This window comes from Narcine bancroftii, chromosome 13, assembly GCF_036971445.1.
Source record: "Narcine bancroftii isolate sNarBan1 chromosome 13, sNarBan1.hap1, whole genome shotgun sequence".
NCBI lineage: Eukaryota > Metazoa > Chordata > Chondrichthyes > Torpediniformes > Narcinidae > Narcine > Narcine bancroftii.
Window position 1 is genome coordinate 18,249,403 of NC_091481.1, and position 24,559 is coordinate 18,273,961.

At 43.5% G+C, this 24,559-nt stretch overlaps 1 protein-coding gene, 1 long non-coding RNA gene and 1 pseudogene across 9 annotated transcripts in view; 2 read left to right on the top strand and 1 right to left on the bottom strand.

Moving 5' to 3' along the window:
• trabd (TraB domain containing) overlaps positions 1 to 513 on the bottom strand; it is a 41,119-nt gene extending 40,606 nt beyond the window's left edge. For 3 of the 6 annotated variants that reach the window (XM_069909046.1, XM_069909051.1, XM_069909050.1), the window contains exon 1: positions 259 to 513. The gene's annotated coding sequence lies outside the window, so the exon portion shown is untranslated. The remainder of the gene's footprint in view (positions 1 to 258) is intronic. The other 3 variants (XM_069909052.1, XM_069909053.1, XM_069909045.1) reach the window with 2 other exon arrangements.
• Positions 144 to 24,559, top strand: LOC138748595 (uncharacterized). Of its 3 annotated transcripts, none has more exons than XR_011348175.1 (6): positions 144 to 572; positions 13,980 to 14,098; positions 19,318 to 19,456; positions 20,971 to 21,072; positions 22,282 to 22,459; positions 24,007 to 24,559. It is a non-coding gene; the product is annotated as an uncharacterized lncRNA (long non-coding RNA). The 3 variants fall into 3 exon arrangements; XR_011348176.1 differs by having other exon boundaries at positions 22,336 to 22,459; XR_011348177.1 differs by lacking the exon at positions 20,971 to 21,072 and having other exon boundaries at positions 145 to 572.
• On the top strand, positions 3,793 to 9,359 carry LOC138748685 (tetraspanin-7-like; annotated as a pseudogene).

Consider the following 24,559-nt stretch of genomic DNA (forward strand, 5'->3'; position numbering starts at 1 on the left):
TCCGCGTTTCCCCCCGTCGCCCCGACCCAATGACCCAGCGAGGACTACAACGCCCAGCAGCCCCCGCGGCGCCTGGTCATGCGCACCCCCCCCTCTTCAAGCGGCGGTAGGCCTCAGGCAGGCAGGCAGGCGCGCGCGCCCCCACCGAGCACGCGCTTACTCATCCCGACAGCAATGTATCACGCGTGAGATGCCGACCGGGGAGTTGGTGGGGTTTGGGGGGGGGGGGGGGGTGAAGAAGAAGAAGGAGGAACCCACCTCTCAATTCCAACCGCTGAAATCCTCGAGCGGGAGGAAAGCCTGCGCATACCAGCAGCCCAATCGCCCCCCCCTTCTCCCGCGAGCCGACCCGCCGGTCTCGGCAGCACGCGACCCAGTTCCTCTGTGACGTCACTCCCCGGGTTGCCCCGGACGAGGGCGGGGAGCGAAGGTGGGAGCTGCAGCCCTGGACTTTCTGCGGCAAAAAGCCGGCCTGTGGCTCGAACTTCCTCGACAACCCGGCCTTCACGTGCTCTCATGCTGGGCGGAGCCGCAACAGGAGAAGGCGCTTTGAAACCAGTTGCTCCGGGCAGGTAACTCGTCTGAGAGAGAGGGGAAAACTCCGTGGCCTTGTGCTCTATACCCTCTGACCGGAAAGGCTCTGGGAGTAAACCCGGAGGGAAAGTCGGGGTCCCCCAGCACCGGCTCGACACCTCCTGCCATGCTGCTGGCACCTCCTGCCATGTCACTGGCACCTGCAAGGCCGTGGGCACCTCCTGCCATGTCACTGCCACTACCTGCCACGCTGTTGGCACCTCCTGCCATGCCGCTGGCACATGCCATGCTGCGGACACCTCCTACCATGTCTGGCACCTGCCATGCCACGGGCAGCTCCTGCCATGCTGCGGACATTTGCCATGCCGCTGGCACCTCCTGCCATGTCACTGGCACCTGCCATGCTGCAGGCTCCTCCTGCCATGCCGCGGGCACCAAACTGGAACGACTTTTTGGTCCCTCCTTTGGGCCTGGCCGTAGCATGGAGAGAGGGATCCCACTGCATGGGCAGCAGACGGACCTCTGGAGGCCATTTCTGATAGCCTAAAGGTTAAGATGTAAAGGAGGAGAAACTCCACCAAAATGCATAATCACCCACCTTTCTGAATGTGTGGAGGTGGTCTCCTGTCTCAAGACGGAGGCCTGACATGAAATGGCCTTGTATCAACTTTGCCCTGGGCTGAGAGGCCACTCCAACAAGAGATGCCTCTCGGAGATCTTTCCCTCCAGAATGTTAACTCCTACTCAGGAGTAAGCATTGCTCTCTCATCAATGACAGGAAGAACAAATGTGACACCATGTTCCAGTCTCCCCAGTAATAAATTGGGATTTTTTGCTGTATGCTACAGGCAGTACAAAGGACTTTACTCATGTCTAGTTTCTTGTCATCGGATTGCACAAGTACCACCTGACGAAACTGCATTCTCCAGACCTTGGTGCAGAACATGCCGACTCACAACCAGACATAACACACAGACTGTCTCTATTCAGAAATTTCTGTTCTTTTTTACTTATTCCTTGAAGAAGGGCTCAGGCCTGAAATGTCAGCAATTTATCTTTGTCTCCTATGGACACTGAGAGACTGGCTGAGTTTCTGCAGCATTTTGGTGGGTTTTTAACTACAATCACAGTGTCTGCAGACTTTCATGTTTCACTCATAACACACATATAAACAATACATATGCCTAACAAGTATTTCATCTATACAAATAAATAAATATTGTTTCCTGAATATGAGTGTTTCAGTTAGTGTGAGGAGTACTACACTAGAGGTAAGGCAACTTGGAGTGGACAAGTACAAAATGGGAACAAGTGAAACAAACTTCAGCAGCTAAACATTTCACTGTAGCTTTGCCACATGAGACAAAGGCTGACATTGATTGTGAGTGACTGGTCCATGGGAAAGAAAGAGGCATTATATGAAAATAGGGATTGTGTAAGAATTGAGAGTCAAAGCATGTGACATGGAGGAGAGAATGTGGCTGAAGTGGAGAGTGGCAGATGAGAGGCAAGTGACAGTAGTGTGATTCTGAGTGCACTGTGAGAATTGTACTGTCTCAGAGGAAAGGCTTTTCTCTTTGGATCGAAGAAAGATGAGAGGTGACCATGAAGGTCTATGAGAGGCAGTAGGGTGGCCAGACTGTCTGGCTTTTGAGCCCTCCATCCTCCAGGTGCCACCTGGAGCTGGGTGTAGGCCCTACCCCCCCAAATGGAGGACAAATTAAGCGGCAGAAGGGGCACTTACCCATTAAATGTGGCATACCTGGCCATGTTCCTTCTCGCAAGCATGCGCTCTAAGGGGGGGAAGTGTGACGACGGCGCATGAAGTGGCAGCTGGCGCATGTACAGTGAGGGGGAAGTGTGACAGTGGTGCTCCCCTTCCTGAGGGAGTTTCCGATGCTGACCCTGCATGTCGTCTGTTTTAGTCAGTTTGAAATGGCCACCCTAGTGGACAGCCAGCATCTTGTTCCCAGGGCAGGAGTAGCAAACACCAGAGGACATATGTACAAGGTGTCGGGAGGAAGGTTCGGGGAGACATGATGGGTGCGTTTTTTTTAGCGCAGAGGGTAGTTGGTGCTTGGAATGCACTGATGGGCGGTGGGGGCTGATACAATTGGAACATCCAAAAGACTCTTGGATACAAGAAAATAGGAAAGGTTAAGTGAGTCGGTAGGTTGAGTAGGTTTCTAACAGATGACAACATTGTGGGCTGAAGGATGTACTGTGTTGCAATTTTCTACGTTTTATTAAAGGTTATCACCTTTAATACGCAAATCTCTGAATGTAACATAACAAATTGTAACAGAATGAGAATTTATTGACATGAAAGTCATTGTTTTGTGGCAGCATCACGTGCAAATATTGCCATAAATTACATTAATAACAAATTAATGCAAAATGAAAGAAAATGTAGTGTCTGTGATTCATTGTCCTTTAGAAATATGATGGAGGAGTGGAAGCTGTTTTTGTAATGTTGAGTGTGTCTTCTTGTACCTCCTTCCTGACAGTAAACAGTGAGAAGAGGGTAGGGTGTGGGTGGTGAGGGCTTTCTTAAGACACCACCTCCTGTCGATGTCCTTAATGGAGTAAAGACTGATGGCACACTGTAGTCTTTTCCTGTCCTGTGGATTGGCACCTCCACTCCAAACAGTGATGCAACCAGTCAGAATGCTCTCCATGGTGCGCCTGTAGAAATTTGCAAGAGTCTTTACTGACTCCCCAAACTCCTCACAAGGTACAGCCCCTGTGTAGCCTTCTTTGTTATTGCAAAGACATGGAGGCCCCAGGATAGATCCTCAGAGATTTTAACACCCAGGAATTTGAAGTTCATAACCCATTCGATAAGGGCTGGTTTGTGTTCTCCTGCTTTCCCCCTCATTTCCTTGGTTTTGCCTAACGTTGAGTGCAAGGTTGTTGCTGTGACACCACTCCATTATTAATAGATAAATGGAGTATACAAAACTTTATAAAACTGCTTAGATACTCGTGAAGAATAGAATATTATCTACAATTCACTTTAGAAAGGTTGCACGATCTTAGAAAGAATGAAAATAGAATTTTTATATTTAATGGATTCCAATGATCTGAAAGTACTGGAAACGTTAGGGTTGTTCTTTACAGAAATATGAAGTTGCTAGTTATTTGAAATTACACAGCATTTGACAGAGTAATTAAGAAGGAACTCTTTATTGTGGAAAAAAGGTTGCTAAATAAAAAGATGGATTTAAGGCTGAAGAACTGGAGAAAATGTGAGGAATTATGGGGACACCAAATCCTGAGCGTAAAGCCCGCCAAAAGGTAGTGGACACAACCCAGGACATCACAGGCAAAACTCTCCCCACTATTGAGTATATCTACAGGGAAAACTGCCATCGGAGAGCAGTAGCAATCTTCAAAGACCCTCAGTATCCAGCACATGCTCTGACCTCGCTGCTGTCATCAGGAAAAAAAAGTAGAGGTGCCAAAAGACTCACCCCACCAGGTTCAGGAACAGCTGCTACCCCTCCACCATCAGACTCCTCAACAACAAACTCAATCAGATTCTTGAATAATCATTGAACCAAAGATACTGTCTTACTTTTCATGCACTCTTATTTTTATTTTTATAGTAATGTCGTAAATGTTTGCTCTATGAAGTTGCTGCAAGCACCAAATTTCATGATAATAAATTCTGATTCTGATCAGAGACTCATTTAAGGACGTGCACTTTATTGATTTTCTTTTTGTTCTCTCTGTATTGCACAATCAGTTTGTTTACATTCACTACCTGATTAAAGTTTGTTTTTTCCCCACTGCCAATTAGTGGTAATTCTGCCATGCTTGCAGGAAATAAGAATCTCAGGGTTGTATGTGATGTCATGTCTGACAATAAATCTGAAATCTGAAAAAAATTTTGAATTTTTTTACAGTGTATTCTTGCAAACTATGTTCTTGGCATGAAGCGTGAGAGGAGTAAAACATGAAAGTCTGCAGGCTCCATGATTGAAGAAAAAACACACATTGCTGGAGAAACACAGCAGGTCAAACAGTGTCCTTTATATAGCAAAGATAAAGATACAAAACCAAAGTTTCAGGCTTGAGCCCCTCATCAAGGTTAAGGTATTATCTCATTATAGGTAAAGGTGGTGCTGAAGGCAGGAGGGCCAATCTGCACTGACGTTCTCTCAGGACAAGCTGAGAGAATAAAATAATGACTACTTAGATGCACACAATGTTTTTAAGAAAATTTAAAAAAAATTCTGAAAATATACTTTTCCAACTGATGTAGATTGTCTTCCATACGTTGCATTTTAAAGTAAATATTATCTTTTAAATCATAAATCTCTCCATAGCATTGCTAAGTTTTGTCACTGTTTCATAAGACTATTAATGAATGCATTGCATAATCTACTGACCAAGATCCTGTGATCTACAATGGCAAGGCTGTCCCTGCTCACCCTGATTAGTGGATAAAGCTCACAATAATTTCTAGCAGTTGCACATGCATGGATGGAAGTTTCAGCCACTAATGCCCCAGCGTTCTATTATTTGCAATGTTGCATCCTTTGCCAATGGAATCTACAAATAAATCCATGCTGTACATATGTTCATGCCAATTTCAGTGTCCTGACTATTTATATTTTAATGTTAAGCCAGAGAGGATACCCATTGGTATTTCCCAAGTTGAGAGGGAATACCATGCAATGACATCTGTCTTTTGGCACTGGCATCCTGTGCTAGACCAGCAGGCTTGCAAATGTTGCTAATTCTCTTTGCTTTACCGTTGAGATAGCCTTGAAAGTCACAGAATGATAAAGTTCATACTCAAATACTTTTGGTATATTTTGGTATGTCTCTGAAGGTGAGATTTGTGCTTTTTGTTTGGTGGCATGACTATTAGGACTTCGTCCAGTATAGACAGTACTGATATAACAGAAAATATTCTGATGGTGTTACTCTTGAAAAGCAGTTTATGCCAAATGCCAGTTGGTGAGCTTTAATCAAGGAAGCAATTCATAATCCAATGTCAAACAATTAATCTTTCTAGAACCTAATCAAGGTGAAATATGAGTTAAAATCTTCCAAAAGAATCAATCAGCATGCTTATTAACGGGGGAAAAAACCCATTCTGTTCATCCATGACACTATTTTAAATAAGAGCAATTGTTTCTTGTGCTGTTCGATATTTATCCCTCAGTCAACATCACTAAAACAGATTGCGTGTCCATTATTACATTGCTGTTTATGGAATCGCGCTATAGTTTCCAACATTCTTTCTATCAGACACTGCTTATTAGTTGCTAAATACTTTGAAAATTATAGGGCTTGAGGAGGTTAACGAAGGAGGGAGAGACGAGGCTGCTGAGGAACATGAAAAGAGTTAACTGAAATGAGAGCCATTAGAAATGAGAGCCATTGGAATTTAGTGGTTTTGTAAAGAATTTACAGAAGTATTTTGGATGAACTCCGATCACATGGGGAAGCACAGATAGAAAAGCATTGAAGCATCAATTCTATATGTAATAAATGAAGAGAGAGCAGGTTTGGGAAATGCTATGAAGGTGAAAGTTGGCATTCTGGGTGGACATCCAATTGGGCCAAGATGTTCAGATTTGAAATTATGGATGGAAAATCATGGATCATCATCACCTCCGGTGTAGATATAATAGTGCTGGATCTCAAGGAAACAATGTGACATGCCTGAAAATTGAGTGGTGAGGTAGTGATATATATATAATTAAAAACATATCTTTTCTTTGGCTTGGCTTTGCGGACGAAGATTTATGGGGTAATGTCCACGTCAGCTGCAGGCTCGTTTGTGGCTGACAAGTCCGATGCGGGACAGGCAAACACGGTTGCAAGGGAAAATTGGGTTGGGTGTTGGGTTTTTCCTCCTTTGTCTTTTGTCAGTGAAGATAAATCACGATATTTCAGGCTTGAGCCCTTCATCAATGTATGGGTAGATATTATCAGTGTTTGTAAGGGATGTTATAATACATCAGAATTAAGTTACTGATGGGGAATATATGAATGGGAAAGAGGAACCAATGAAGAGGTCTCCATTCATACATTAATGGGAAGAGAGCCAATAGCAGATGAAAGACACTTGCTCAACTGGATCAGATACCTTATTTATCCAAAACATGTTGTAAATCTGTACGTATTGTTAACGACGATGAGTCCAACGATCTCATTTAAAATGCTCACATTGGAAAAAGTCGGATGCAAATAAGTAAACTTTAAATCAGATACGACTGCGTGAACATACTTCGTGCACGAACGGAAACCACAGTTCGTGGTCCTGTTCCAAGGAATGCGCAGTCCCGCACCGACGGCGATCAATAAAGAAACAGAAAAATCGGCTTTCAACTGCGCCCCAAAGCAGAAGTGTTTCGGGCCAGCCTTTCCACGAACTCGTCGTGTCCTTCAATTCGTATCGTGGGTTGTAATTTTTCACCTGGAAATCTTGCCTATTGTCTAAAATCTTCCTTCGGCCGAGTGACAGTCGTTTCCAAAGGCAGTAGAATATTGACGTGCCATTTGGTCTCACTTCATTTTACCTTTTTCTAAAAAACAACAGGAGCAGATAATTGCAAGTGCAGTCTCCTTCCAAAATTGGAACAGTTTAATTCGTTTTGTCTTCCAATTTGCAAATTCAAGTGGCGTCCGGTTGATGGAAGTCTGAAATGGGCCGCACCATTTCATATTTCAATATTAACAGGCGATAAAACTCAAAACCATGGGTGGGCAGGACTCGCTGGAAGGTTTGAGCCCTCCCGGGCGTGACACCGGGCAGCGGGGTTGCAGGAGCTCCGGACCTGGAATAGGGTTACCTCTTTGCAGCCGTGACTGCCCTCACGCAGCCCAGAACGACTTGCAATCGGATCGAGCACGGGAAGAACCCCCTTGCCTCGGTGTCTCCGGCAAGACTCGGAGTGACAGCCGGTGACCATCAGTAAGCTTTGCTGAAACGGGCCTTGATGGCGTTCAGTGTTTTCTTCTGGACAGCTGGTCTCGCCTTGCTCTCAATTGGGATGTGGACCAAGGTCTCCCTCGGCAGCTCCTTGGAGCGGTCCACTAACGACTACCCCAACGCCCCGCACATCCTTCTGGCCACGGGTGCGGCTGTGATCCTCTGGGGCTTCCTTGGTGGCTTCAGCGCTGCCACGGAACACAAGTGCCTTCTGAAGACGTACGGAGTGTTTCAGATTGCGGTCCTCGCGGGAGGACTATCGGCCGGGTTTGACCAGAAAGACATAGCCGACGGGGTTCGCAGTGGCTTAGGCGAAGCCATCCAGAGGAGTAGGGAGAAGACGAGGAGCATGGCAACTCAATAGACGACATTCAACGCACCCTGGACTGCTGCGGAGTGGAAAGCTACAAGGACTGGGCTCGCCCTCCTCGGTCTGGAAACGGCTCGGTCCCTTTGAGCACGGCGCGGGGGGGATGGCAGAACAATCCGGTCACCCCCCTGACGCGCGGGGCATTGACAAGGAAGGGGGCTTCAAGAAAATCTTCAAGTTTGTGAACGACAACTTGCGCCGTCGGGGCGGTGGCGCAAGTCCTAGGGATCGTGCTGGCATGCCTGCTGGCTTCAAGCATCTCTGGCGCCGAGATGCAGGAAGACAGAAGTGGCCCGCTCTGATCGTCGGCCCGCTTGCTTTGTGGCATTCAGGATCTGGCCATTTCCAAACACCACCAGCGCCCGTCTAACCTCACTATTTTGTCAGATTTCCGGCGACTGCCAATTTAAACGCGAACCACACAGAGAAGAGAGTTTAACTTGGAAGGCGTAAAATAACGCCTCCTTGAAGATTAGATGGAATTTTAAAATAGTCACCTTTACCTGTTCATTATACATCGAGTCCACGCTGCTGAAGATCCAGCTGAGCTGGGTGGGTCACGTCTCCAGAATGGAGGACCATCGCCTTCCCAAGATCGTGTTATATGGCGAGCTCTCCACTGGCCACCTTGACAGAGGTGCACCAAAGAAAAGGTACAAGGACTGCCTAAAGAAATCTCTTGGTGCCTGCCACATTGACCACCGCCAGTGGGCTGATCTCGCCTCAAACCGTGCATCTTGGCGCCTCTCAGTTCGGCGGGCAGCAACCTCCTTTGAAGAAGACCGCAGAGCCCACCTCACTGACAAAAGGCAAAGGAGGAAAAACCCAACACCCAACCCCAACCCACCAATTTTCCCCTGCAACCGCTGCAACCGTGTCTGCCTGTCCCGCATCGGACTTGTCAGCCACAAAAGAGCCTGCATCTGACGTGGACATTTACCCCCTCCATAAATCTTCGTCCGCGAAGCCAAGCCAAAGAAAGAAATATTAAGGAGCTGTAACAAACTTTCCTTTTGGGCTCCGTTGGGAACGAACAAATAACCCCGCTTTTTGTTAAAAACGGATAGTTTTTTTTAAATGTAAAATCTGGACTTGGACCATAATGGGATCTCCCAAAAATGCAAGTATACGGTTTGGATTGACAGGTTGAGCATTAAAGTAAAACGAAACAATAAAACTGCAAGAAGGTCTTTAAAATAATAACAATTTTCAGGGTTAATTCTATGAATTATGTTTTTTTTAAATTTAAGCAACATCGCTAACAACGTGCAGTTATAGAGCTCTTTTATAGCAGTTAAATGTCCCAAGGCGCAAAAGTGGTAATGACTTAAATCGAGGTCATTAATAATATGCTCATTTTAAAGTTATATATTTATATATACAGGTATACTGTGTCCCTCTGTATACATGAAGACACACACATGATATGCCCACCTTAATGCTATCCCCATTTTAACGATATGCCCATTTTAACGATTTGCCCATCTTAATGTTAGTTGAAACGGAGCTCTGTTGCAGATGCAGCACGATTTATTTTGGTTGTTTATCCAGATTGTTTCATTGCAGTTCAATTCCAAATACTGGCAAACGTCCAATGCTTCAAATTCTTCTCCCCCTCCCGCCATCAGAAATTAAACTAACGATGACTGTGGAAATGGATGAAACACAACAATTGAGTTCATTGGACTCAAATATTCACCAATTGTATGGAGTGATCGCTTTTATCTAAATGCAGAAAACAAGTTTGTAACTTGCCCCAGATTTATCTGAGACACGTCAACCGTTTCTCAAGCTGCGACTGGTGATTTCCAACGGACTTGCCAGGAAATTTGGCAACGTGAATGTTCAAAGTTCCCTGCCAGGTTCTTGCCAGCAATTCGCTGCTTGCGCTCCGACGCACGATTCCTCTCGGAGGCTCAACTTTCTTATAGTAATTTCCATTTCTCCAATTATGTCGGGTTAGACCAAGGTTTCAGATCATTTCTTTCACTGAATTGAATCAATTTAAACTTTTTTTTAATTTTGATTGTTTTTTTTCCTTGAGCAATTTAAAACATTTTGATAATAACACTTAACTTTTCATAATTGTATGTTTTTAAATACATTGGACAAAGAAGATTTTCCTCCCTGAATACTTTTGGGTATATTTTATGGACTTTGGGCTGAGGATCACAAAAATCACCTTAAAAAGTTTCTTTCATGTACTATTTTATAGTTATAATCTATTTTTGTGATTTCCTGTCATTCTTCTTTGGCTTGGCTTCGCGGACGAAGATTTATGGAGGGGGTAAAAAGTCCACGTCAGCTGCAGGCTCGTTTGTGGCTGACAAGTCCGATGCGGGACAGGCAGACACGGTTGCAGCGGCTGCAGGGAAAAATTGGTTGGTTGGGGTTGGGTGTTGGGTTTTTCCTCCTTTGCCTTTTGTCAGTGAGGTGGGCTCTGCGGTCTTCTTCAAAGGAGGTTGCTGCCCGCCAAACTGTGAGGCGCCAAGATGCACGGTTTGAGGCAATATCAGCCCACTGGCGGTGGTCAATGTGGCAGGCACCAAGAGATTTCTTTAGGCAGTCCACTTAAAACAAACAAAACCATGATGTGCAATATGCCACTGAAAATACATTCGCACTTGGAGTTCTTCCCTGCTGATCTTGGTGCAGTCAGTTACGAACATGCTGAATGGTTTCACCAGGACACTGTAGCCTGATTACAAAATTGCTTGTCTAAGATTACACTAAAAATCTTGATGCATCAGTGTTTGAACATGTGCTATTCATTTTATTGTCAATAAAATGAAAGTAAGTTTGAAGGACTAACACCACCCATTATTTTATGATATTTATAAATAAATTTGGCATTAAAGTCCAAAGATAAGTACAGGAGCAGGTGTGACCTGCGGAAAGCTATCTCCTGGGTGAAGTGGAGATTCAGGATGAAAGTGGAAACAACGAGGGACACCCGATGGCTGTAGCAGGTCCTAAACAAAACCAAATAGGGCAAAGTAGCAGATGGCAAAGCTTCTCTCCCCAATCAACTCAATGCTTTCTAAGACCGATTTGTTAACAGGAAAAGTGAAGGAGCAACCTTCCACACCCCCACGTCTCCGGATGATGACATCCTTTCGATATCTGAGGACGATGTACGTGCTGCCTTCAAGAAATTGAACATGAGGAAAGCATCCAGCCCGGGTGGAGTATCTGGCCGAGTATTAAAAATCTGTGCCGACCAACTTACCAAGGCATACACAGATATTTTCAATATCTCACTCCAGCAGGGCATGATACCCAACCTGTTTCAAACAGCCATCAATCATATCGGTTCCCAAGAAGAGTGTATTAACCTCCTTTAATATCTATAGATCAGTAGCACTTACATCAACAGTGATGAAGTGTTTGGAAAGGCTGGTGTTGAAGCATATCAACTCCTGTCTGAGCAGTGACATGGATCCATTCCAGTTCCTATATCATAGAAATAGGTGGATGACATCTCACTGGCTCTACACAAAGCCCTGGAACACCTGGGAAGTAAAGATGCATACATCAGGATGCTCTTTATTGGCTGCAGTTTGATTTAAAAAAAAACATTTTCTTTGTAATGAATAGCTTAGAGATTGAATCTAAATTTATGGCTGAGGCAGAATAAATTTAACTGACCTTTCTAGTGGACATCTTTAATTAACTTTTGAATTACTGAAGCTCATGGTATTATTAGTAGTGGGTGGCTTTTATTAATCATGTGACATGTGAATGAATAAGTTATGTTACAGTAATACATTACAGCTTCATTTGCACAGATCTCTTTGAATTGCCAATGGGAGCAGGAGATAACATTGGTTCTGTTTGATCAATAGGTAAATGCATTCACATTTTCATAAAGTCAATCAAGCATGAAACAACCTCTTAGGCAATAGTTTATTATGGTGAAGTGTAAAATTGTGTTTGTGGAATTGATGTCTTCATATTGGGACTGAGGTTTTTTTTAAATGTAGGTTCTGCCTGAGGAGATTGGCCTTCGGCTGGTTTCAAGCAAGTGTTGTTGCCCATTGAGTCGCTATTTGATACAAAGGAAACGTTCTCCCAGTGAGGCCTGGCAGGGAGATAGAATCCTCCTTGAAAGATTGTTTTCAATAGCGTTCTCCATTCAGAAGCCAAGTGGATGGGGTGGTAAAAATGGAAGGGTGGTATTGGAGCCGGCTTCACCAGACTGAGGAACAGCTTCTTCCCACTGGCAGTGGGAACGACTAAATTAACTCTAACCATTCGAGACGCCACTTGTGGTAAACCACTGTATGTATATAGTGTGTGGGCATGCCCATTGGCCGACTGTACCTGTGGCTCCTCCCGCAGGCTCCTGTATAAAGGTGACTGTCCCTCAGCCCCCTCCTCAGTTCAGGACAGTCGACCCGCAGGGATGCGCCTTCATTCTATTGCTAATAAAAGCCTATCAGTTTTGCTCAACCTCAGTCTTTTGAGTCATCAAAACAATTTTTATTTATTTTATTTACGTGTGTATGTTTGTCCTGTGCTGGTCTGTATGCGTGTTATGTCTGGTTGTGTGTTTGCATGTTTGGCGCTGAGGACCGGAGAACATTGTTTCATTGGGTTGCACTTGTGCAATCAGATGATAAATACTCTTGGACATGAACTTAAACTTGAACTAAGTTGAAAGTCACAAGTTGGAGGACTGAGCACACACTGTACTCACCTTTACTGTTTGAGAGATTGAGCATAAGAGTTGGGAAGTCATATAAAAGTTTGGTTAGGCCACATTTGGAGCATTATATTCAATTCTGGCCACTGCTTTACAGTTAAGCTTGGGAAGACGAACACCAGGATATTGCTTGGATTAGAAAGAATTAGGAGAGCTTGGACAAACCTGAATTGTTTACTCTGGAGAATTGGAGATTGAGGGGAGAAGCTAGAAGTATGAGAAGTATACATAGGAGTAAAACATTAATGTCTGCAGACGCCGCAATTGCAGTAAAGTGCTGCAGAAACTCAGAAGGTCAAGCAGTGTCTTTCATGTAGCAAAGATAAGGATACATAACCAATGTTTCAGGCTTGAGCCCTTCATCAACGTAGGCAGGTGCCCAAACAAAATGGTGGGGAAAGAGCACAGTCCCAAAGGCAGGAGGATAAGGAAGGGAGGGCACACCAGCAAGGTGGGTGGGGGAGAAGGCTCTGAAAATGGAGCGGAAAGGGGATGGAGAGCTAAAAAAAAAAGACTGAGGGAATGGGTGGATAAGGATGGAAGGGCACATCAGCAAACAAGGGGAGGGGGAAAGGCTCTGTGTATGGAGAGGGAAGAGAGTGGAGGTAAGACAGAGGATTGATGAAGAGAGGGAACACAGGGAGTAGGCTAGCAGAAACCGGAGAGGTCAATGTTAAATGCACTCTTCAATTCAATTGACTTCTCCGGTTTCTGCTAGCTACTGCCCGTTCTCCCTCTCTTCTTCAATCCTCTGTCTTTCCTCTACTCCCTTCCCTCTGCATACACAGAGCCTTCCTCCCTCCCCTTGTTTCCCCTTGTGCCTCTCCCCCCATATCCACCTTGTGCCTGGGGGACTGTGCTCCTCCCTCTGCCCATCCCCCTCCCACCATTAGGTTTGGATGCCTGCCTATATTTTTTCATACCTTAATGAAAGGCTCAAGCATGAAATGTTGTTTTATCTTTTGTACTTAATGTGCATTGTTTGTCCTGCTGAGGCATAGCCAAAGTCTTTTTGCCTCGTTAAACACCAGAGGGCATCGGCTCAGAATGAGAGGAGGAAAGTTGGAAGGAGACTTATGAGGCAAGTATTTTTACACAGAGAGTGGTAAATGCCTGGAATATGCTGACAAGGGTAAGTGGTGGAAGCAGAAATTTCAGAGGCATTTAGAAAAATACCCAAACAGGCAGGGAATGGAGGGACACACAGCAAGTGCAGGCAGACATGCAGTTTAAATCAGTATCCCATAGACAGGACACACATGGTGGACAAAGCCTGTTCTCGGTTACCCGTTCTAATATGTCTCAATAAGTTATGTCTACTTAGCTGAAAACCACACAAAACATGTGGACAAAATGATTATACCCCATTCCATTTAAATCTACCACAGACTTTTATATTTATATTTATTTATTTTAAGAATAATCACACCACCTAAGAGGAAGATCATGCACATGGCTTAATCATGGTTTATCTGACTGGAAGCCACACAAAATTCTGTCAATTGAGATGTGCAGCGCCCTCAAGTGGTTATTTCCAGTAAGTACAGATGGCTTGTTCGAAATAAAATTTTTATTAGCAGAATTTGACGTTACATGGTATTATGTCTAATTTTGGATATGTTTGACCATGGAAACAACCATCCACTAATAAGAGGGGCATTTCATACAGTGTTTCATTCAGCTATCCTTGAAGGCAGCTCTGATTGAGAGCAAACATACAGGAAATATTCCAATTCCCTTTGCCCACCCATTGTTATAATTTCCTGTCACCCTCAAATATTTAATGGTAGTTTTCCTATCTTTCTGAAGGAAGCCTTCTAGTCAAGTGTCCATTGTTTCCAACTGAATTGGCTCAACTTGATTAGTCGGACCTAACATTCTACGTTATGATGCTTTCCTGTCTTGCATCTTTCCCCAGTCTGTCACAACATGTCCAATAATCGCACCCAAGCTTTACCATTTCTCAACCATTCCATGGTTTTAGAATGAAGTGATAATCCCACACTCAGAACCAGTTGAAATGGTCATTCAACCAACCAAACAATTGGAAAGATTGAGATCATTGTCTTGCCTCCCCGACTTGTTTTTTTTAAATCCTCCAACTCTGTTTTTTTTAAAAATCCTCCAACTCCATCCCTCTCATTGGAAATATGAGATTGAACAAAACCGCCTGCAAGCCTGATGTCATGTCCTGACCTCACTCCTTGGCCATCACCAAGATCCACCTATTTCCACAGATGTCACACTGCCTCCCTTCTTTCCTGCCACTGCTTTCTCCTTCTGAAAACTGGGTTCCAGCTCTTGTTATTTCTGGAGTTAGCTATTCCAATGCACTCCTGGCTGACTTCCTGCTTTGGACCCTCTGTAAATCTCTGGTTATCCAAAGTTCTGCTGACTTCAAAGAATCCTTTCACTTCTCTTGTGGAGAGAGTTGACTCTATCTATTATGTACAGCCGGGGCATTCTGAAATATAAATAATATTCTATGACAGGGAAAGAACAGGTTGGAGGCTTTGACGACCAGTCAAGCTACAACCTGTGATTTATACAATTGTAATAAGAAACACACCAAAATTCTGGAGGAACTCAGCCGGTCTTTTTAGCATGTTTAGGAGATAAATATATATTTCTGAGGTTTCGGGCCTGACACCTTTTTCAAAGAATAAGCAGAATGAGCCAGAAGCAGGAAATCTCAGAAAGAATTCAGACTGCGCTGGCTGGACCAGGGGAGGAATTCAGACCAACAAAAGGTGTTAATTGGATCTTATAAGGGAGGAGTTAAGAATTTATCCTGTTTGTGTGAAAGGAGATGGAATGGAGAGGCAGAGCTGGGGGAAGGAGACTGGGTGGATGGGGGGGTGGGAGGAGTTTACAAAAGCCAGAGAAGTCAATATTCATGCCATCCAGAGGGTGGGAGGGTGACCAGTTGGAAGATGAGATGTTGTTCCTCCAATTTGCAGGTGGTCTCAGTCTGGCAGTGCATGAGACCATAGACACTTGGGTCTGGCAATGCATGAGACTTTGGACAAAATTGTCAGCACTGTCCTCAACTTTGATGCCCAGGATCCTGCTAAGGCTTCTTAACCCTTTGGCTACCAACAAACGTATAGAGTCCATGTTCCCATCTTCTGGGATTGGTTTTATACTGGTGTTCGTACTGTAGTTTACCCATGGACCCAGTCAGGAGTACAGTATATATTATAAAAGATTATAAAAATGGCCAAAGGGTGAAACAGTTAGCTCACAATGGGCCAATAGTGACTTGTTTTGCACTTCAGACTGCAGGAGGGAAATTGGAAGAAATTTGAACTAGGTCTTAATTAAAAGAGGCCTAGGAATGGGAGGAGTAAAAACACAAAATGCTGGGGAAGCTCAGCAAGTTTGGGGATCAGTGGAGGGAGGGAGGGAGGGATTGAAACAATTCTGGGACTTGGAACGGGTTGATAATGGTATTCACCAAGCAAGTGAAGGAGAGGCTGGGTCGCAAGTCAGTAGAGAAGGTGGGGTGAGGATTAGGTACTAGTCTGGATACCTGATCAGCGGAATCAGCGGATGTGTTGCATGCCAGTCAGTGGATTGGGGAATGATGTGGTAGTTTGGATTAAGTTGATAACTTGATGGTTTGGAGGGGAGGATAGATTGAGCCATCTGATCAGTGGGAAGAATGGATTAGACCATAAAACATAGGAGCAGAAATAGGCAATTCAGCCCATCGAGTCCACCCCACCATTTAATCATGAACCGATCCATTTTCCCACTCACCCCCACTGCCTGGCCTTCTCCCTATTACCTTTGATTCCTTGTCTCATCAAGACCTATCAATCTCTGCCTTCAATCTTCTGGCCTCCACAACCTGGTTGTTCTAGGTTGACATATAAGTTGACTTGGGTGCGTGGGGGAAGCCATTATCATGAGCTCCTCAAGAGGGTGCGAAATTCCCTGTACAGGACCCTCTTTAAGTCGAGCAAAGCTGCTCAAGTGCGATTCCAACAGAGATCTAAAGAATCACATCGTGCTGAGCTGCCTACGGGTGCTTAATGGGTTTGTCAGCAGAAATTCTAACTTCCCTGCCTTGTTTGCAACAGGCATCCTCTCCAGAGATTGCTGGCATCTGGGAGCAAGGCCCATGGCATGAGTGGCATTCAGCCAATCAGACTGAATGTCCCTCAAATAGTGCAAGGTTATGAAAGCAGGTTACTGACTGGTGGAGCACAGGATAATTCCTGATGCTGCGATCCTCCTACCAAATAGATATGTTTTGTCCATAGAGGTAGAGTATATTCGTGTGAAGTGAAAGAGATGATCCTGAAAAGAATAACGTGTCAAATTAAAAATCAGACTCAGCTTACCCAGACAGTTATTCCACTCTTGTCAGATATAAGCAGGCAGGTTTGGTTTATGTAACTATAGTTTACTCAGGAACAAACACAGGGCAGGACGGTTACAGTGCCAGTGATCGGGACCAGACTTGGGTTCGAATCCCGCGCTGGCTGCAAGGAGTTTGTACGTTCTCCTTGTGTCTGCATGGGTTTTCCCCGGGGGCTCCAGTTTCCTCCCACTCTTCAAAAATGTGCCAGGACTGGGTGGCATGGGCTTGTATGCCGAAATGGCCTGTTATGACGAAAAGGTTAAAAAAAAAGGTTAAAAAAAAAGCATTTTTGATACGTATCTTCAAGTCCGTGGAGAATCTGTATGATGCCTGCACTGCACCTACGTCGTAAAACATTCCACTGAACAAAAGAAGCAACAATTTCTGACTTTTTAAATATTTGAGTTTATTCAGTCAAAAGGCATAGTAGCAGGATATTATTGTATTAAAATATTGTGCTACAGTACATGTTATTTTCTTGGTGACCACACGATTCTACACAGGATGAAAAGTGCAAATACATTGCTCTTATATATTTATTTTCAAGTCTTTATGATGACACTTGTTTTCCAATATTCATTAACGACTCGTATGTGTCTATAGTTCAGTGTCAGTACATGAATACATGCACTTTTATTTAATGTGCAAGCTTTATAAGATATTTCCAGTCTTTGCAAGTCAGCAGAGGTAGCATGGAGTATGAAGGTATAAACTAGATAGCTTTATTATAGTTTAAAGCTATTTGGAAAGTTTTCTGATTTGCTTAATTTTAGCTCTACTTCTGGCTTTCAACATTATAGGCCTGAAGTGGTTCAGCACGATGGGGAGCACATTATGCAGGTGTGGCGGGAAGCAACTTTGTCTTTTTTATGTTTACCATGCACACAATAAAAGTGTAGAATGGGTTTGTCAGTTTTTGATTAATCTTTACATCTCTTAGTGCCCTCATTCTGATGTATCCTCATCCATTTTGGTGCATCTTATCCAGTTCAAGTAGTTATCAATCTACTTGGAATGGACTTGCACTGATGATTGGGTTTTGAAAATCCTGTCGTCTTGCATGGCTGCAGGAACCATGTGCCAGGCTCTGGGTGAAAACGTGAGAAGTTAGATGAACGTCAAGCTGGATGGTCTCATTTCTGCACCATTTCCCTGATTGTCAGCCAGGGCTCTAACATTCAGGCACCTCTATCTGTTCTAAATCTGTCGCTTTAAATGTTTTTTTTAATGCACTTGGAGGCTTATAACCCTTGTATTTACTTTCACTTGCTTTAAAGTCCAGAAGCTGATTGTAGTAAATCGGAAGTTAAAAGGGATTTAAGCCCATCTCAGATGTAGTGGATTATTACAAAGATCCTGGCAAAGAAGGAAAGGTCATCTGGGGTTCATTCCAGAGGCAGCGTCACCAGGAGTCACTGTCAAAGATCAATCAGGATAAAGCAGGCCCTTCAGTCTAACGTCCATGCCAACCAAGTTGGCACTCTGGGCTACTCCATTATGCCTGTATTTGGTTCCTATTCTTCAAAACCTTTCCCATCCATATATCTGCCCAAATATCTTCTTAATGTTGCAATTTTACCCTATTCTATAGCTTCATCTGGTCTGTTCTCTGAGTGAAAAAAGCTGCCCTTCAGGTCATGTGATTCAAATAAAAGTATTCCAGGGAGAAATAGGAATTTAATATAAACAGTGGGCTGGATCGTGCTGCTAACTTGTTGGCATCTCCCCAAGTGAACTGGCAGTAACACCAGGGCACACGTCAGTGCATTCCAACTCCTGAGGAACACACATATGGAAGGCACTGATGCCAGCTTATCTGAACTCATACCACCTCTGGATTTACATTCAGCCCAGGGACATTCTGTAATGTACCGTGTGGTGGGGCTGAATATACCTCCTAGAGGACAAAAGAGCCCAACATCGAGATTGAAGGGCGCCCATTGAAATAAGAGATGTGGAGGAATTTCGTTAACCTCTGGACTTCTCTGCCACAGGCAGTGTGAAGGCCAAGCCGTTGGGTATTTTTAGGTCAGAGATTGATAGTTATCTGAATACTCATCAGAGCAAAGGGTATGGGGAGATGGCAGGGGAGTGGGGCTGAGTGGGAGAATGGATCAGTTCATGATGGAATGGCAGAGCAGGCTCAATGGCCAAAATGGCCTGCTTTTGTTCATATATCACATGGTCCCCAAGTCCAACATCACCACAGATGGTGCACATTTGAGTGGAGTCACCAATTTTCTGAGAAAAGCGCTTTCATTAATATCAATTTATTTAATTAATTAAAAATAGGTACATTTGATTTGTAAATTAATTTATTATTTTACCCTTTTTCCCAAATTATTTTTGATAATTTTAAATGTATTAATAACTTCAAATTCTTTTAGCCTTGGATCGTTGGAATACATTGGTCATCAGGAGATGGGACCTTACTGTCCACTTGAGTTTGTAACAGAAAAGCTCTGCCTTTGAATCTGATACCCATCACAGGGGTCGGTGGAATATTGGAACAAGACAAGTGGCAATGTAAGTGTTCACCAATCAGGCTGAATAATTCTGACCTGGGGGGGCCTGGACAAGGAAGCGGGAAGATAAAAAATGGAGAGATTTGATTTCTCTGGAGATTGCCTTATCAAAACAGTTTGTGCAGGAGTGGATAGTCAGTCGCATCAGTCCAGGGCCGCAAGCAGACCTTTCCAGTGTGGCAGATGTTCATCTGACCTAATCTGCTGTTTTCTACCTGACATGGTTTTCTTTACAATGAGGAAAACCAAACACAATTTGTGCGACAGCTTTGCCGAAATATTCCTCCTTTACAGCCTTAAACCTAATGGGGTGAACCTTGATTTTTCTAATTTTGGGTGACCTTACCTCCTTCTGATAACACTGTTTCCATCTCTTCTTTATTTATTTTTTAAAAAAAAATGTTCTCTCTTACTTTTCTTTCCACTTTATTGGCTGGTAAAGGCATGGGCTGGCCTGCCCCCTGATGACACTCTCCCCTGGACTCCTCCCCTGTGGCCTAGGCCATAAAGGTTGAGCCACCATTCCCTTCCCTGCACTTCCCTAGCTTGGATCAGGGCCAGTTCAAGTCTTCTGTACAATAAAGCTTATCATTCCCCTCACTCTTTGTCCTTGTGGTTATTGGGGCAACTGGAACACCACTCCCATTCCTAATTGTTTCTCCCTCTACTGTCTCCACCTCTCACACCTTCAGGCCTATACTCCACCACCTCTGGGCCCTTCCTCTGCTTCTTTCCCCCTTTATAAGTGTCACATCACCTATATTTTCATTTAAATTATTAAAAAAAAATCCACAGACTGTTTTTCTGTGGCTACTACCCAATCTGCAGAGTACTTCTGCCAGTATTTTTGTTCTTCCTTTCAGTAATGGAGGTCCACAGATATTTTTCAAATTAAAAAAAAAATCTAGCACGGTAACAGGCCCTTTTGGCCCATGAGCCCACGGTGTGCAATCTCACTCAATTAACCTACAACCCCGGTACGTTTTGAATGGTGGGAGGAAACCGGAGCACCCGGAGGAAACCCACGCAGGCACGGGAAGAACGTTAAAAACTCCTCGTGGAGTGGACAGAGCTAGATTTGAACCCCAGTCGCTGGCATGGTAATTGCATTACACTAACCATCCTGCTCTATCAGGGAGGATTAAAATAATTTAACAGGTTTTTTTTGGAAGCAGGTGGGGTGATCAACTCAAGTGTAGCATTTGAACCAAGCCAGTCTATTAGGCAGGACAGACAGAGGCAGGTTGATGATGGGCTGGCAGGCTTATCTGCATTTACATTGATTGATTTCATTGTTCTGCGTTTACAATGAAAAAAGCCTCACAGATAAATTAGAGCTTGTATCAGCACTTGGAATTACAACCCAAGGCCACCCATAAATTGGAGGAGTAACAGCTAGTATTCCGTCTGGGCTCTCTCCAATTGGATGACATTAATGTTGACTTCTCCAGTTTCCATTAGACAACTCTCCTGTCTCCCTCTCTTCCCCCCATCCCTCTGTCTCCTTTCCTCCAGCTCTCCACAGGAGAGGCCCAACATTCCCAGGCCTGGACCAAATCTATGTCAGGGATGTCCTGGGAAGCAAGAATGGAGCCCTAATGAAATTCTTTTGCACAGGTGAGGCTGGAAGACAGCTAATGTTGTTCCTTTATTTAAGATCAGCCAGATAACTTCAAACCAGTGATCCTGAAGTTTGTGGTGGAGAATCCAGGTAAGCTGGATCCAAAACTGGTTGGTGATAAGTGAGGAGAGGATAGAGGTTTTTCTGATTGAAAGACCGTGGCTAATGGTGTACCATAGGTTTCGGTACTGGGACTTTTGTTGTTTGTGATATATATTAACAAATGAATAAAGGAAGTATAGTTAGTATGCTTGGAGATGACATGAAAGTTGGTAGTATGGTGGATGACATGGAAGACTATCTAAGGCTACTGTTAAATATAGATCAAATGGAAAGTTGGGCAGTGTTGGCAGATGGAATTTAATTGCCTCAAGTGCAATGTGATTTTGAGTCATCAAACAGTTGTAGAATATACACAGGAAACAAACGAAGGAATGTTGATCCACAGATGGACCTTGGGATTCAAGTTCATGGCAACACAATTTATTGCCTCAAATTTACTAAAGTCATGATTCTAATACTTAAAAGAATGCCAGACAGACATTTACGTAAAATATTTTGTGGCCCAAGGATTGTTCAAATTGCTTTACAGCCAATTCTTGAAGTGCAGCCACTTTGACCATGGAGGAAAAGGGGAAACAATGTGATCAGTTGTTTTAGGGTGCTCTGCGAGGGCCAACTATTTAGCAGGGCACTAAAATAGGGAAGCTGAAGGCTACTGAAGATGGCAGCCAGAGGCTAATTTATCATCTCAGCTAAAAGATGGGATAGCAACTCCCTGCAGATTTGCACTGGAACATCAGATCGGACATTTGTGTTCATGTCCCCTGAACAGGACTTGAACCGCTAACGTTCTGACTCAAGAGTGAGACTTACTTGTAGCTGTCATTTAGCTAAAGCTAAATTGGAATGATGGCCCAGATATCTGTCATCAAAATCTCATCATGTTCAGACAGCAATGTCTCCATTCTCCTGCTAACTGTAGGCGGCAGTGTCCTTGTGCTCTGCCTCTGGACCTTGTGGAATTAGACAACTCCCCATTAATTAAAGCAGGGAATCCACCTGAACCACCTGTTCTGAATCAGACCTGGTATAGGAAAAGTGTCACCACTTGAATAAAAACTGCAAAGGATAAAGGCATGCTCTAAAGTTTTTTTTTGCATTTTTAAAAACTTTTTTAAATCATATGATTAATTTCTTAACAGTGTTTGAACGTTGCAGAATTCAAAAGCACCCAGCTGTTTTGAATATTTTGACAGCTGGTTACGCTGGGTGGAGCTGAACTGGACTTCGAGTCATTTGTGTCACTCCCATCTTCAGGCCTCACTGTTGAGGATGTCACTGACTTCATCCTGCAAATGGGCCTCGGGAAATCTGCTGAAGGTGTGAATCAACCTCTTTCCTATTTCTAACCATAAATTCAATGCCAAATTTGCTTTCTTTTGGTCTGCAGTTTTTGTCAGGACAACTGATTAGGATTTTGGAAGATATTGGCCGAAATCAGGTTTCCCCAGACTCAGAATTTTGCCTTTACTTACCTACTATCTTCCATTGTCGGTACCTAAAAAAAAATCTGTATTTTGGAAGAATGTTCTCAACCTTTTTCTTTCCACTCAAATACCACCTTAAGTATTCCCTATGCCATAGGTGCTCTGTTATTAAGGGATTGCTTAAGGTGGTATGTGGGTGGGAAGGAAAAGTTTGAAAACCTCTGTTTTAATCGTACCTAATTGACTTGTTATGTGGACGGTTTCATAACTCCAAAGGAAATGAGCCAATTGACAATTTTTCTCAAGCAAAATATTTCAGTAACATTTGGGTCGAGAACAGTGGTTCTCAACCTTCCCTTTCCACTCACATACCACCTTAAGCAATCCCTTACTCATCACAGAGCACTGATGGCAAAGGGAATACTTAAAGTAGAAAGAAAAAAGGTTGAGAACCATTGGTCTAAAGGCTACCTCTTAGTGAAATCCTTCTCATGACTTTTGTTTTATTGGGAATTATTGATTAAGATATCTTCAATGCTTTGCAAATATCTGTGAACAGAAGTAATAACTACCAGGAAAGTACTGAAACTCTACATTTCATGTGAGGACAAAATATGAAGTGACCAAAACCCTAATATTTTGGTTTAATGAACAAACCAATTTCATTTGGAGATACATACACATAATGAAGGAACAGAATATAATCTGAATGCACAAGAGCTTCTGTAGCAAGTATTTGCACTGCTTAGATCAACACATGCGTAGACTTCAAAAATTCAAATTGGTTCAAAAATATATAGTCTATTTTTAACTTTTTTTCTTTGAATCCACCATTTTAATCTCTTAAATATTGGATCATATCAACATTATATGAAAGAAAAGCTGAACCAGTCTCACAGAGCTTTCCACATCAAAGTAATCTTTCGAAGAATCTGCAAACAAACAAGTTGTCTTTGGGGCTTTTTGCTTAAATGTCATCAATTTCACCCTCACATTGTAACCTGCTGCATTTCTTAACAAGGAATCAGAATTACACAGTCAAATGTGATAAGTTAATTTTAATATTGATTATAAATTATTTACTATTATTATTATAACTTATAGACAGCAAAGATCAAGGGGATTCTGTAGAAACTCATTTTACTTGCACACGAAATCCCCAAATCATTTAGGATGTGGTTGTCCCTGAACAACTGAAGCTATACATCACAGTATATATTTTGCCAATACTTTCTGGACAAGAATTTTCTCCACATTTGTGTGTGAGTACTTCAGTGTTCAGGGACAACCACATCCTGAATGATTTGGGGATTTCGTGTGCAAGTAAAACGAGTTTCTACAGAATCCCCTTGATCTTTGCTGCCTATCAAACCCTCTGTCGAATGAAACTTTGTCATCCCTGATTCTCAAAAATTATGTCCTCATTTTGCCTCTGTTTAGGAATCATTCAAATCCATGACTAGATTTTCAAGTGCAACAGGAAACCAAAGAATACTTCTTTCTTTAAATGGAACTTTTTCGAGTCGTATTCTTTTTCTCACTGAGGCCCTGCTCTGTATTATGATTTCCTCAAATGTTCTTTTATTGAGTGATAAGACACTATGGAGATTAATAAACTTTCAATGACAGCTGTCATAATCAAGTGACTTGAACTCTGACATAATCAGGAAGAAATATTATACTGCATGATGGTCCACCATCGAGGCGAGGAACCCAATCTGGCTGTGGGCTGCTGGCGACTGCGGTCAAGGGTCTCACGCCAGGCTGTGGACTGCTGGATACTGGCCGAAGGGGTACTAGGTATCAGAACTGGGATACGAGAGGGTGCTAAGGGCGCTGAGGGCTTCCTGATGATGTCAGAGGTGTGCTTCTGGAGCTCAGGCTGCTGATGGTTTGGCCAAACGGCTGCGTGGCGGTGGAGGCTGCGGGAGAGCTGGAGGCGTTCGGTAACTCTGGGGGGGACTTTCTTTTGCTTCTCTTTCTTTGACTGTAA